Raw genomic sequence first — 13,758 nt, forward strand, 5'->3', positions numbered from 1 at the left:
ACCTTGCACTTATTCGTGAAAACGTTATTTTCTTCGTTTTCCGCTTTTTGTCTGCGCACGGGCTGTGTAAATCAACTCCACAACCGTTAAAGTGTTATTACAGGTTCGGGTAGGCGAACTGCAACCAAACATTACACGGGCCACCCTTATATAGTTTTTAGTCCGTCAATAAAGCTTTCTCTCTATCTCATATTTTTGTTTATGTAAGATTGCTGCTTCTCCGTCTCTGTTCTCGTTTTTTTTTTTTTTTAACTCTTCGCTGTGGTGCTTATCCCGCCCGTTTCACGAAGACGTCACGTATAGCACAAATAAAGCTGATCGTTTCAAGAACGAACAAAAAAAAAGTGATTTAGAGAACTCCGTTCGTGTCAGACAAAATTTTTGGAGGCACTTGAAGCGTCCCTGAAATGGCAATACGAGCAAAAATATGAACAAGTCGCTGACGTAGCACGTTATTTTTCTTCTAAGTTTCGTTTGGTTCCGTCGCTCAGCCTGTCTCGTGTAGTCACTCCGTTATTTTTTTTTTTTTTCATTCTCCACGCTTTCTTCTCTCATTCCAGCTGTTCCTGTTCCATCATGCTAATCTATAACACCTGCCACTCCGTTGACAACCGTTTATGCGCCGGGTGCCCGCGTATATATATTAGTACAGGTACACTTACAGTACCGAATCATATTCCGTTCACGCTATAGAGCAGTTAAACATAAGCCCGAGTTCATCGATGGGAATTGAGAGGAGTAACGCAGATAGCTGCTCTTGCCCGCCTGCAAACTCATCACTATGAAAACAAACAAACTTACGCGACTGTCACAGTTGGTGGCATGGACGTTTCCCCCAACGTTCTTGTCAAGAACTTTATGAATGAATGAAGCAAGTTTTATTCCTGCTTTTCTTAACGTTTACTTTTTAAGCTGGTAAACGAAGGCAGGTGAACGTGTAGCTACAATCCTGCAGGTTAACTGTGCATTGTAGTCTTTAATAAGATGTATGATGGAGGCGAAAATGCTACAGTCCCGTGCGCTCAGATTTGGGTGCACGTTAAAGAACTCCAGGCGGTCGAAATTTCCGGAGCCCTCCCCTGCGGCGTCTCTCATAATCATACGGTGGTTTCGGGACGTTAAGCCCCCAAAATCAATCAATAATATATCTGCCCACATGTGCTTCACGAATGAACTGATAGCTGCATAGGCGGTCTCGCAAGTGCAACGTTTGAAGAAACGTCGCTTTGACGCCGATTGCTCAGCGTGTTTCACATTTCATCTCGCCGACCTACTTGGCTTCGACCGCTCGCCTGTCGCGTTTCAATATTCTTACGCCGACCACCTCGCTTTCGAGGGCATCTCACTGGCCGAAGTCCCTGAACTAATTGACGCCGTTGTCGGCGATGACGTGAGGCGTCAAAAGGTAGTGAATTCCGCGTTACGATTACCTCCAATTAAGTGGTCATGAAATTCGCAACGACCCAGTTCATTCTTTCTGTCTTTCAAGGCCTTAGACGCCTCACCAAACCTGAAAAGCGACCTTCCCATGGCGTCGATGTCAACGCATGTGATTAAAAAAAAATCACGTGGCGACGTCACCTTATGACGTCACATATCGGCAAAATTTGTGACGTCATAACATGACATCGTCGTCAGTACATCGAATAAGAACAAAAAAAAATAGATCGAGTGTTCGAGTTTTCTCAAATGAATCTTCGAAATACCCTGAGAGTTCTTGCCATATTCTTCGAACTTTAGCGGCTGGGATTAGTACTACCGAACAAAAGTTGACCGTATAGGTGCCTGCTTTGGACTAGCCTGTCTTTCGCAACGTCGATTAAGATGAAAATGATGTAGGCCCGCGTGCTCAGATTTGGGTGCACGTTAAAGAACCCCAGGTGGTCGAAATTTCCGGAGCCCTTCACTAGGTTAAAGCTTACACACCAATCAATCAAGCCTTTTGCAAAGTTGACAGCTTCGGCCATCCGTCACCTACAGCTGACCAGGTTCAAACGTGTGGTCGCTTATACGATCGAGACATGAAATATAGGACTGAGGAGTATTGATGAGTGCTTTCACATTGTGTTCTCGGAGCCGGTTCATTTACACATACTCGCATCTGATGTGACGCAGCGCGGGTGCATTGGTAACAACCGGCGCGTGTGCTAGTGACACATCCTCAGCGCACCCGGGGCATCCAAAACCTTAGGTATGGGCCAATAGATATGATGATGATGATGATGATGAACCTTCAGCTTTGCTGGCACTCGCCCACAAAGGGGGATCGGCCAAGAACCGGGCGGCAGGATCATCAAGTGTGCTAATTCAGGCATTCAGGTAGTCTCGTAGCCGTAAATAATAACAATAGGCTAAGAGGGTAATCTCTTTGTTGCCCTTATGTACTCTAACACAGCAGAGAAAGCCTCCCTGTGGATTTAACCCAATGTAATCCCTCCGAAGGATAAAATTAGTTCCACGTTTATTTTTAAACCTAGCTTCTCAATTGGTTCGACCAGGTATCTTTTCCTTTGATAAGCATAACGTTGACAGGATAAAAAGAAATGATCAATTGATTCCGATTCCTTGCAAAAGAGACACAACGGAGATGCTGTTAGTCCAGCTTTATGTAGGTAGTAATTCAGATGCGTAATTCTGCATCGTAATCTGGTGATTGTAATTTCTAACTGCCGAGATACACACCACTGTTTATTCCAGCAATATCTTAGATGTACGAAGTCTCTGACTTTACCCAATGATAATTTTTCTATTTCTTTGTGCAAACAAGCCTTTCTGTGCTTTCTATTCGGCGCTCGTAACATCTGGTAATAATGATAACCATGTATGATGATCATAATCATTTCTGTCTTTGTTGCAATTGACCCGTTTGTAGCACTAGGCCACGAAAACGAATTTTCATGCTCGGAAAGCTTTCTCTCGGACAACAAATCCGTGCCGATTTTCATCGTATACATAGCTCCGCGTTCTACAAACGCTCGGAGTGGACAAATCTTTCCATTTCGCGTCACGAAAGAAGCAACAAAAGAAAAAAGAAAAGAACAATCTACGTGTGTCTCACGTGACGAGGCATTTATACGTGTGCCGTTGCACGTCTTCCCGCTGTGTCCGCGAAGGTTGAATTGCGTTTACGATTGCGTATAGCGTTCTTGCTCGCCCCCATAGCGCCGCCCATCTCGGCAGGAGATCGATGTCGGGGCTTTCTTGTTTTTTTTCTTTTCCCCCTAGATGTTCCGCTGCTCGCATTCGTTTGCTAGCTCCGAGAGAAAAGAAGCGAACCCTTGACCTCCGGCGGCCGGCGTGTGTGTAAAGCAACTCGATCATGCGCGTCTCTGTAGCGACGGCACGCCTGCAGCTTCTTCGTCTTCTTCTTCGTCTTCTTGCCTCGCGATTGCGTAAACGAGTCGCCTCGGCTGCTGTCGCCCTGAGACACGCGCCATTACGGTGCTTATTCGGCCCGCAGTCCCGCGTCGCAGTTGTTTGTTTATTATTTATTTTTCATTCCTGTCCTTATTCGTTGCGGTGGCTGGAATTACGCACGCGCTCCCTGCGAAGTCCAGAGACGTGGCCACTTCTCTGTGCGACAAAGAAGGCGCGCATATGTCTTGCACTAGATTGAAGACTAGATAACTACTCTTACACTGGATACGTACTAATTCATCTATTTTAATTATTAATTTTTAATTGCGCTCATTTGTAGTCAGGAGAACGACTATACTACCTGGTCTGAATGTGAGAAAAACAATTAGTGCGCTCTTTTCGTATTAGGTACGTTATTTTTCTCATAAATATTCAATACTGATAATATCTAACTCGTGTAATAAATTCTTGGCCGATCCCGTTGAGTGAGTATGAGCTATAGTTGAGGCAGCATTATCATCATCATCATCATTATCAGCTTCATCCCTACCAAGCAATGCGAAAACCAGAACTTTTCTTTGCTCAAAATCGACCTAACCAAATGTGATTTTAGACTATATTCCAAGCCTGCTATTTGACTCCGTTAACGGCAAAAATATACATCAGTGACTTCACGATGAGGAGAAAATTAATTGCAACTTGCGTAAAACGAGTTACTATAAAACAGATAAATACAACAATCATCTCAATTATTCTTCTTGCAACAGAATATTGACTGCCTTGAAGTAACGTTCTAGTGATTTGACACATTTACCGGCAGTTCTTCATAGGTGGCGTCGAAAAGGGCTAATACGATTTCTCTGCTCCTACGCTCGCAGTCGCGAAAACGATAAACCCGATTCGGATCATACGTTTTTTTTATATCTTACGTTTATTTTCTGTGCGTATCTTTTTCTTTTTCGGAAACGTATTAGCAAGTTTCTATTGTGTATGTTTGTTCCGACGAATTCTGAGGTGCTATAGTTAGCGTAGTGTCAGTATTTCTCCCGCTTGTGTTATCGCTCTTTCGCGCTCCACATATAACACTTCACTGTCTCTTGGTTCTCACTAGGTCGTGTTTTTACAAAGAAGACAGATCCTTCTAACTCACCTCTTTCGTATACTTGAGCACAACAAATAATACACCATAACAATAAAAAAAATGAAATAAGGATAGCCTAGGCGACAAGTCATTGTGCCTTGCTTCAAAGGTGATTACAATCATTCAGCTCTCCTCCGTCCACCTTAACGCCATTACCGCCGACAGCATTAGCTGTATGTCTTTGTTGTCACAAGCTACGAAACTAATAAGCAAATGAATAATCACTGTCCAAGAAGCACGCCTCAACTACCAGAAAAGCATGGTGGTTTTTGTGAACCCCCCCCCCCCCCTTCCGAAAAAAAAAAAGGCTGAAATATGAATTTTCTCATTTAATCGTAATAAAGAATGGCTATGAAATAAAAACGGACATCGAAAGAAATCACTTTACATATTTTGTACAGCAAAAATATTCTCAACCATGCACGAAAGCACATATCTTCTTTCCAACATTGTTTCCAGGGTATACTCTCTATTCGGTGAAATTCACGTTAAGCAGTGCATCAGTAACGTTAGCTCTTGCTTGTCTCAACGTACGTTTGACTTAAAAACGCGACAAGCGACTGAAAATTAAATTTACAAGCGACCCGAAGAAAAAAAGAACACCTTATCCGCTTATTATAAATGAAACCGATAACTCTGCTAATTATATGCGAGAAAAAGGACATACCAGGAAAATAGGAGCCACACTTGGGTCGTTCGTCAAGTTTGTTACCCGCGGAAGTTTTTCGAGAATTTCCAAGCGCACACGATCCTCAGTGGTAAACATGCCTCGGATTCATGTGGAGCATTCACACTTTCGACATTTGTAGGTATCGTGCCTCGCGTTCCCGCTCGTTTCACTTCCACGTGCTCATATAGCACGATGTGCATTCCGGTGCGGCTGCTGTCGCATTCTGGTTCAGACGCATGCTCAGTAGCGCGCGGTATCTGCGTAAAGACGCTACTCGTGCGAGTACACGAGGCAGTATTCGAGTCGTCGCCGTCGTAATAGCGACAGTATGTAAGCGCGTGACAACATGCATTTGATTGACATGTGGGGTTTAACGTCCCAAAACCACCACCACATGGTTATGAGAGACGCCGCAGTGGAGGGCTCCGGAAATTTCGACCACCTGGGGTTCTTTAACGTGCACCTGAATCAGAGCACACGGGCCTACAACATTTCCGCCTCCATCGGAAATGCAGCAGCCGCAGCCGGGATACGAACCCGCGACCCCGCGGGTCAGCAGTCGAGTACCTTATACACTAGACCACCATGGCGAGGCCGTGACAACATGCTTACCAGTTAAAGAAAAAATACGGGGGGGGGGGGGGGAGCTTACACTAGTCGCGTAAAGCTTAAAAAGAAAAAAAAAAACAGCAAAGCTGGTTGATTTAAGGTGCATAACGAGGCGGCCTTCTTGGCTGATGCGAGGTCTTTCCTTGGCGTAGACAGAGTAGAGTCGAACCGCAGCCAGTCATAGACCACGCGAGAATGCATTCAGCGCCAGACCTAGCTTGCCAACTAGCCCCAGAGCTAACTGTGGCGCTGCCGGTAAAAAAAAAAGCGCGCGCCTTCCGTCTATCGGCTCGCGCCCCACCGGGAAACTCGGCGCAGCGGCTGCGCGGTGGGCGCGGCTGATGAGCAGTGACGCGTGATGAACAACGGTTCGGTTGTTTCTTGTATTTTATTTTTTTAACTCGGACACCTTGACGTTTCATTGCAAGTTGTAAGAGAGCTTCGCTAGTAATAACCGCCGTGCTTTCATTATTGGCCCACCTGCTCGTTCGCTTCGTCGGCAGTGTCTCTTGAGACGGTATCTCTGACCGAAATCGACGTCTTCTCGGCAGTCGTTCTCGTTTCTTTTTCGCGGAAGGCGGCGGACGACGGTCGCCGCGCGTCCTTGCCGGAGCTTCGTCCTCGGTGGCTTTGTCTCTCGATGATCGTTATTACCTGCGGCGCGTGGCCAAGCGTGCGACGCGTCGCCGCCCGCGCATGCGTTAATGGCGCGGGGAAGACGACCCGCGGGCGGTGTTTCGTCAGAACGTATTTCGAGTGTACTCGCCGACAAGTTCTGATGCGTTGGGAAGAGTAGATTGAGAGAGAAAATCAGAGGAAAGGCAATGAGGTTAACCTGATTGTACCCTGTTTGCTACCCTACCTGGGGGAAGAGAGAAAGAAAAGGAATGGGAAAGAAGGAAAGAGAAGAATGGGCGCGGCATCGTTTAAAAAAAAGGATAGAGAAGGAGCAACTCATTACAGGAGAAAACATGACAATACTGGCAAGTTTAAGGGATGCTATTTGAATTAATTGTAATGTAAATGGAAGAAAGTATAGTGGCCGAAAAGATCACTTATACCGCCGGCAGCGACCGAAGCTCCGACCTTCGAATCAGGTGTCCGATGCTCTACCAACTGAGCTAATGCAGTGGATATCCCCCCGTATACTTTATGGAGTTTATATGCATGTGCTATCTAAACGTGGGAATGTTGGTCAGCGCCACTAGTAGCCATACCGGTGAGTGTGCAACACTCTGGCGCGTCACGAAGCACTTATTATTGTAGAACTACGCTAAGCATTCCAATGCCAACGCGACAAACGGGCGAAGTACGTAGTTTGTGGTATTAGCATTATTTTGCGACGGTTTTCTCAGACGCGCATGTTTAGGTGGGCCCCGCATTGTTTGCGGGGCCGCGTTGGACGTGTGCATCTACGTCTCCGGTTTTCTGATTACGTCCCAACAGTTGAGCCTCAACGAGTTGGCTTTCCCGCACAGATGCGAGTATACTGCGAAAGAATGCGGCGCGCGGAACATCTGTGACGTTGGCGCGAAAGAGGTGTTTGCAGAGGGAAACCACTCGCCGAATTCCGCCGGCGCGCGCTTTATTTCTACGTCAGGAATAGCTAATGAGTTCCAAAAGGGCGTTCACCCGCGTCCCCGACAAGAGCTGCTGTATTCTCCGCGGGAGTTGAAGAGACGCGTTAAATGTCAAGCGTTGCGATTCGCGGCGCGCAAGCCCGCGCTCCAACTTCCACACACGTTCCGCGATTTCGACGCCGCCTTGGGAGCCGCCGCGACGCTTGGCGTCCACTGATTTGCACGGTGCGTGGCGTGTACACATATTTTTCTTTTTGTAACAGTCGCTTCGTTATTTTCTCTTCGTAAAACTGTTTACTAGTAAGCATAGGTTGGAAAAAAAAAAGAAACTCACTTGAACTCATTCAAGAAATGCAATTTGCTCTCGTCCAAATATTTCGTATTCACTCGGACTAAGACCCGCTAAACTTACAGAAATGGGACATGCACGCTACAGTCCGTTCAGATATGTGTGTGAATATAGATTTGAGTAACAGTAGCCTATATATAAGGCTAACAGTAATACTGAAGATGAATAAATCGGTCCATAGGTAGGCAATAAAATGTGTGGCTCACTCATACTCACTCAAGAAATATATCTCGTGCTTTTGACTAACGCGGGCTTAGACTCGCTAAACTTTTCATCTACAGGAACTTTTCATCATCGGGCTTACACTCTCAAAATTATTATTCAGCCGGACTTGCTCAGGCTCAGACTCATTGCCTGATCATATAGTCTGAGTGCATCGATGTTTGAGTGAGTTAGCCGACCTATGGTTGCTATTTTCTTCCATGTTATCAATAAGCTATGACTAGCCGGTAGTTATAGCGCGAGAACAGAACAACGACAAAGAGACAAGAAGGACACCAGCTATTCGTCGTCGTTCTGTTCTCGCGCTTAACTATCGTCATGTCATACAAACTAGCCCAAACGGCCACACTTCTAAGACTAGCAATTAGTCGTGGGTAAAAATTTAGCGAGCCCCTGCGTTTAAGCGCGTGTTTTGTGAAACGTTTTCGCTCTGAGTGTGTGCCATCGAGTGAACACACAAAAAAAAAAAAAACTAACGAAACTCCGCATTTTGTTTACGTTTTTTTATCGAAACTGCGATGTTTTCCCGCGATTTTCGATACCACACCATAGAACACTCAAATGCATCTGTGCATTGAAACCAGTCCAAAAGAAGAAGCAGGAAAGAAAACATCAAACGGCGACTTTGCTGACGCTCGGGGAAGTTAGTGAACATCAACATGATGTATAAAATTCTACCAGATAAACGTGTGTTTACATAAAAGTGGTGTTTTTTTTCTTTCGCATATTCTCTTTTTTTTTTTTTTTTAAATATTGCACTAAGGCGCAGATGGTGACCTCGCTTGCGTAGACCGAACGGAGCAGCGGAAGCGCCGCGATTTGTACGTCGCGCGTTGTTGGAATACTAATCTCTTTAACCGGAAACGATTTGCATATATAATAGTCTCGTTGCGTCGGAATGCCATCAAGAGCGGATTAGCCAGTCCCGTTTAACAATAATCTGCTCTTGGTGAAGATGTTTAGAGGCCGTGTGCCGATTTTCGTGGTCAGTTCCCTCTCTCTCTGGTATTGTTTGTGCATGTGTGTGCGTGCGTGCGCGCTCGTCCAGCAGCATATTTACCGCGGACTTGCCGCTGGCCGAGCTCCAGAGAGCTCTCTATGCAATCCACGCGCTTGATGCATGTGTTTATCAACAGACTGAACACCCTTGGCTCTCATGTGGCCCGCACGTCCAACCGTCGCCGCTTTGGAGTGCGTTTGTGTGACCTTTGCATATACGATCTGGTCAGCGTTCGTTGCGGTTGGCGCCCTGCACAGCTGCGAGGATGGGAACGCGAATGAACCACGAAATGAAGGCGCGAGAGGCTAGGAACACGCCGCACTTGAAACGCGCAATGAAAAGCAGGAAACTTAACAAAACGAAACGAAAAAAAAACTGACACGGTTTCTTACGCATTGTTCTAAAACGATTTGAACGTGAAAGCCATCTTCTTTTTTTTTTTTGCGTCGCAGTATTCATTTTTCACAGTCCACCTCCGAAGTCTTGCTGCGACTGACGTGGCTTAGCGCGGCTTCCGTGATTGGCCACTGTTTTGACCAGGCGACGTCGACGACGTGCGATGACTTCATCCGGCAACGCCACAGAAGTTTGGCTATCTTTGTCGTCGTCTTTATTGTCATTCGGTGATGCCGTTTCGTCACGATATTTTGGATCGTCGGCGTTGCCAACGCCGACGATCAGTTTTCGCGTTTGGAAAGGCATCAAGCGCTAACAAATCAAACAACGCAGGTCAGGCGGTCACAAAAGAGGCTGCTGTGCCGCACTAAATGTGTTCACAACCGAAATAAGCATCGAAGTTCTATTTATTAATTTTTTTTCTTGTCCGGTCAATCGCGCGCTCCCACATGCGATATTTGAATGCTATCATGAGGCTAACTATTTTCCGCGAATTCTTGCCGACCATATATATATATATATATATATATATATATATATATATATATATATATATATATATATATATATATATATATATATATATATATATATATATATATATATAATCGAGAGACAGGCAGTCCGGCTGTGCGGCTGCGGCAGCTGCATTCTCGATGGAGGCGGATTGCTGTAGGCACGTGTGGCCAGATATGAGTGCACGTCAAATAACCCCAGGCAATCAAAATTTCAGGAGCCCTCCACTACAGCACCTCTCAAAATCATACGTTGGTTTTGGGACATTAAACCCTAGATGACAATCAATTATTTTTAGAGGCAGGAGGACATCACGGGTGCGTAGCGCGATATTTGCCAGGAAACGCTAAAAAAAAGTGAAATCGAGGCGCTGTCGAAATCGTAGCCGGCTCAAAGCCCGTATTGTTCTGGCTTTATCGATTCAACACGTTGCTCAGCCGAGATAAGCATCCACTGGTTGAACGCAACTCGCTTACCGCGCTTGGCCAATGGCAACGCGCATTTAAATTAATGGTAGAGTCTTACGGGGAATCAATATTTGATTGATTGATTGATTGATTGATTGATTGATATGTGGGGTTTAACGTCCCAAAACCACTATGTGATTATGAGAGACGCTGTATTGGAAGGCTCAGGAAATTTAGACCACCTGGGGTTCTTTAACGTGCACCCAAATCTGAGCACACGGGCCTACAACATTTCCGCCTCCATCGGAAATGCAGCCGCCGCAGCCGGGATTCGAACCCGCGCCCTGCGGGTCAGCAGCCGAGTACCTTAGCCACTAGACCACCGCGGCGGGGCGGGAGTCAATATTTTTCCGACTGATAGAGTGCATTAGTGCATGAGTATGTTCGAAACGGTTAATACTCAGACTATTAAATCGGATTTGAAAAGTACCTCACCAAGAAGCAATAATAAAATAAGACAGCAGGAAAGTGTAAGGAAATAATAGTACAACTGAATGATTGGACTGACATTGACTGTGAAGACTGCTAATATAACAGTGGGCAGTCAATAGCCAAAGTTAGCTAGCGCTGGTCACTATATCGGGCCCTTTATCATGTATTCGGGGCCGTTTTGCTAGCTCCGCATGTACCAAAATTGGTGTTAGGTGACGCCAATGGATGACGAAATATATGACTGGTGCAAATATGATAATCCTGTCACGCGTGTCATGTAAGAACATGACAACATACCAAGCTCATAGCGTTGCTCGCGGCCGTTTCGCTAGCTCCACATATACTTAATTTGGTATCACGTGACGTGAATAGATGACGAAGGTAAAGGCGACACATCCAAACATGATAATCACGACACGGAAGTCATGTACGGCATCATTTTTTTTTCATCTCATCACATTGTGCTGATTTTAAAGTGACATATCAACCTTTCTCATTCGTGCTTCCCACTGTGCGTGGGATCTGCCAATTTTTGAAAAGCTAGTTTTGGTTGTACTTTGACGTCACCGCGGCCGCTTCGGTCCGTGGCTCCGTTGGTGACGCACAATCGGCCATTTTTCAAGTTTCGGTACCCGACGATACCAAAACCAACCAAACTTCTGCGTGACCTTATTGGGATTAGTATACTGTAGCATGACGTCAAGCTGTCGATGTCCGTTGGTGCGCCATGGGAAAACTGCCTTTATTAACATGATACAATACCAGCATTTCGTTAGCTTCACCCTTGCTCAGAGCCGTTTCTCTATGCGCTATTCGTACTCGCTTTCGAAAAAATGGTGTCAGTAAACCCCTTTGAGGCGTTCACCGTGTGTAATATAGCTTGCCGGAAGAAAAACGCGCAATTTGTGACGTCCACGGTCATTTCTGCACCTGCCGCTGAAATTTTCTTTGCGCGACCTATACTCATTCTACCAACCGACATATATAGGTCACGCCTGCTGGTTGACGCCGTGCGGCCGTAATAAAAGGCCTCGGCGAGTAGACGTGGCATCTGTATCCGCATTCGGCTTCCCGTCTTCATACCAGCATTGTATTCATCCCAGCATTGCCCTTGTATTACCGTGGCATTTCTCTAAACACGCCGCCACCTGGGATAAACAGGCCACACCAGGTTAGTTTAATCGCCACGTCATACACAATATCGAAAGCAAAATTTTAAAGAAAAAAAAACATGCGTAATTATTACAGGAAGCGCACTATGACTTGCTAAAGGGATAACTTCACAACTAAAAGGGTTACATCCTTTCAGGAATCCGTGCCCGGGTGTGCCAAAGCTGACGTCACAGCCTCGACAATCTATTTTTTGTTGGACCACACATATTACCAACAGCCCCGAGAAAATCACAGCGGCGCCCAGGGAGCCTTTGTAGACAAGGTTCGTAGACCTTCCAGCAGAAAGCTCCTTGGGCGCCACCATAATTCTCTATGGGCTGCGCTAAGCAGGCTTTCTGGAATTTTTTATGAATCATTTTAATTTCATCTTTCTCGATTTGTCGGTCACGCAAAGATGGCCGATCGTTCGGTCATGCAAAGATAATTTTTTTTTCGCCCACAACTGCTGACGCCGGAATTTCTCCGAGCCCCTTTAACGCTATCGCGTTAGAAATATACATGGTGCCACAAACGCAAAAAGCGCGTAGCGTGTGTTGCTCGATAAGCACATACCGTCACGTCCATTCCTTCCTTTCGAGGCCGTCGCATGTGTTATGCATATGTCGCCCTTCCGCTTTCTTTCTGCCAGGCTTACTCCTTCCTGCCACACATCCGATCGCAGCCGCGTCTTTTGAACTTCCCGGACATGGATATGCGCAACAGGAGACGCAAGGTGCCCCAAAGAGAGCATGCATAAGACGCGCTCTTCATTTCGCAACCGAGTTGCGTGCGTTGTGGTGCGCGCTGTATCCCATGCAGCGTTAGCTTGCTATTCGCAGCGACAACTGCACAGTCTGTTGCGAGTCGGCGTCAACGTACTTGCTACAGTGAATACCGGGTGATACAAGTCAAAGAATGAGACAAGTGAAAGTTGTTTAACGCTATAGCACTTTATGGTAGGTCATTGCATCTAATCAATAGCGCATGACGCAAATGAACTTCATGACAAGGCGAGCAGCCCGAAATCGTGAGACGACAGAATAGAGATAGATAGATAGATAGATAGATAGATATATAGATAGATAGATAGATAGATAGATAGATAGATAGATAGATAGATAGATAGATAGATAGACAGATAGATAGATAGATAGATAGATAGATAGAGAGAGAGAGAGAGAGAGAGAGAGAGAGAGAGAGAGAGAGAGAGAGAGAGAGAGAGAGAGAGAGAGAGAGAGAGAAACAATCGGCGCAAATGGCTGAGAGGCCGGGGGCAGCCAATGGAATGCCGCACGCATTTACGCATCTCCCCTACGCCTCATAGTGCATACGCAGTTTCGCTTTACGTCCGTCTCTTCACACGCTAAACGGAAGTTGCGTTAATTGCGAGCAACACAACGCGATCGATGCAGTACTGCACAGATATACTCTTGAACGTAGTGGCTAGTGCAACAAGTGCTGCATGCACGCTTGTCGGGCTGACTTCGTAAATGTTCGCAGCAGAGCGGGAACGCGATGCCGAGGAAGGAATCAATCGACGCCGCTGCTTCTCTTTTGAAATGCGGAGCAGTTTAAGGGACTTCCCTGCGTCATCTTGTCTCTCGTGTTCACGGAGTCTGTTGTCTCGCATTGGCTTCACTTAGGTTTTACGTTTGAACCATAAGACGGTTACACGTTTGGAACGCGAAAAAGAAAGAAAGAAAGAAAGAAAGGAAGAACGAAAGAAAGAAAGAAAGAAAGAAAAAAAGAAAGAAAGAAAGAACTACGCAGACTTGTCGGCACGACTTCTTTCACGAAGCGCTAGGCATTTCGATTTGCTGCCGCGTTGAACTGTGTGAGGAGGAAGGAGAGTTGGGTGAGAGAGGGA

The 13,758-nt window shown here is 46.0% G+C and overlaps 1 protein-coding gene and 1 long non-coding RNA gene across 2 annotated transcripts in view; one reads left to right on the forward strand and one right to left on the reverse strand.

Annotated features, from left to right (window-relative positions):
- Positions 1 to 13,758, forward strand: part of LOC119180611 (mitogen-activated protein kinase kinase kinase 1) — a 138,734-nt gene that overhangs the window by 20,381 nt on the left and 104,595 nt on the right. The gene's annotated exons all lie outside the window — the stretch shown is intronic.
- LOC142774553 (uncharacterized) overlaps positions 11,461 to 13,758 on the reverse strand; it is a 34,707-nt gene continuing 32,409 nt past the window's right edge. Inside the window, exon 2 of the long non-coding RNA XR_012886440.1 lies at positions 11,461 to 11,887. This is a non-coding gene — a long non-coding RNA (uncharacterized LOC142774553). The remainder of the gene's footprint in view (positions 11,888 to 13,758) is intronic.

The sequence above is a fragment of the Rhipicephalus microplus genome, chromosome 10 (genome assembly GCF_043290135.1).
Source record: "Rhipicephalus microplus isolate Deutch F79 chromosome 10, USDA_Rmic, whole genome shotgun sequence".
Classification (NCBI taxonomy): Eukaryota; Metazoa; Arthropoda; class Arachnida; order Ixodida; family Ixodidae; genus Rhipicephalus; species Rhipicephalus microplus.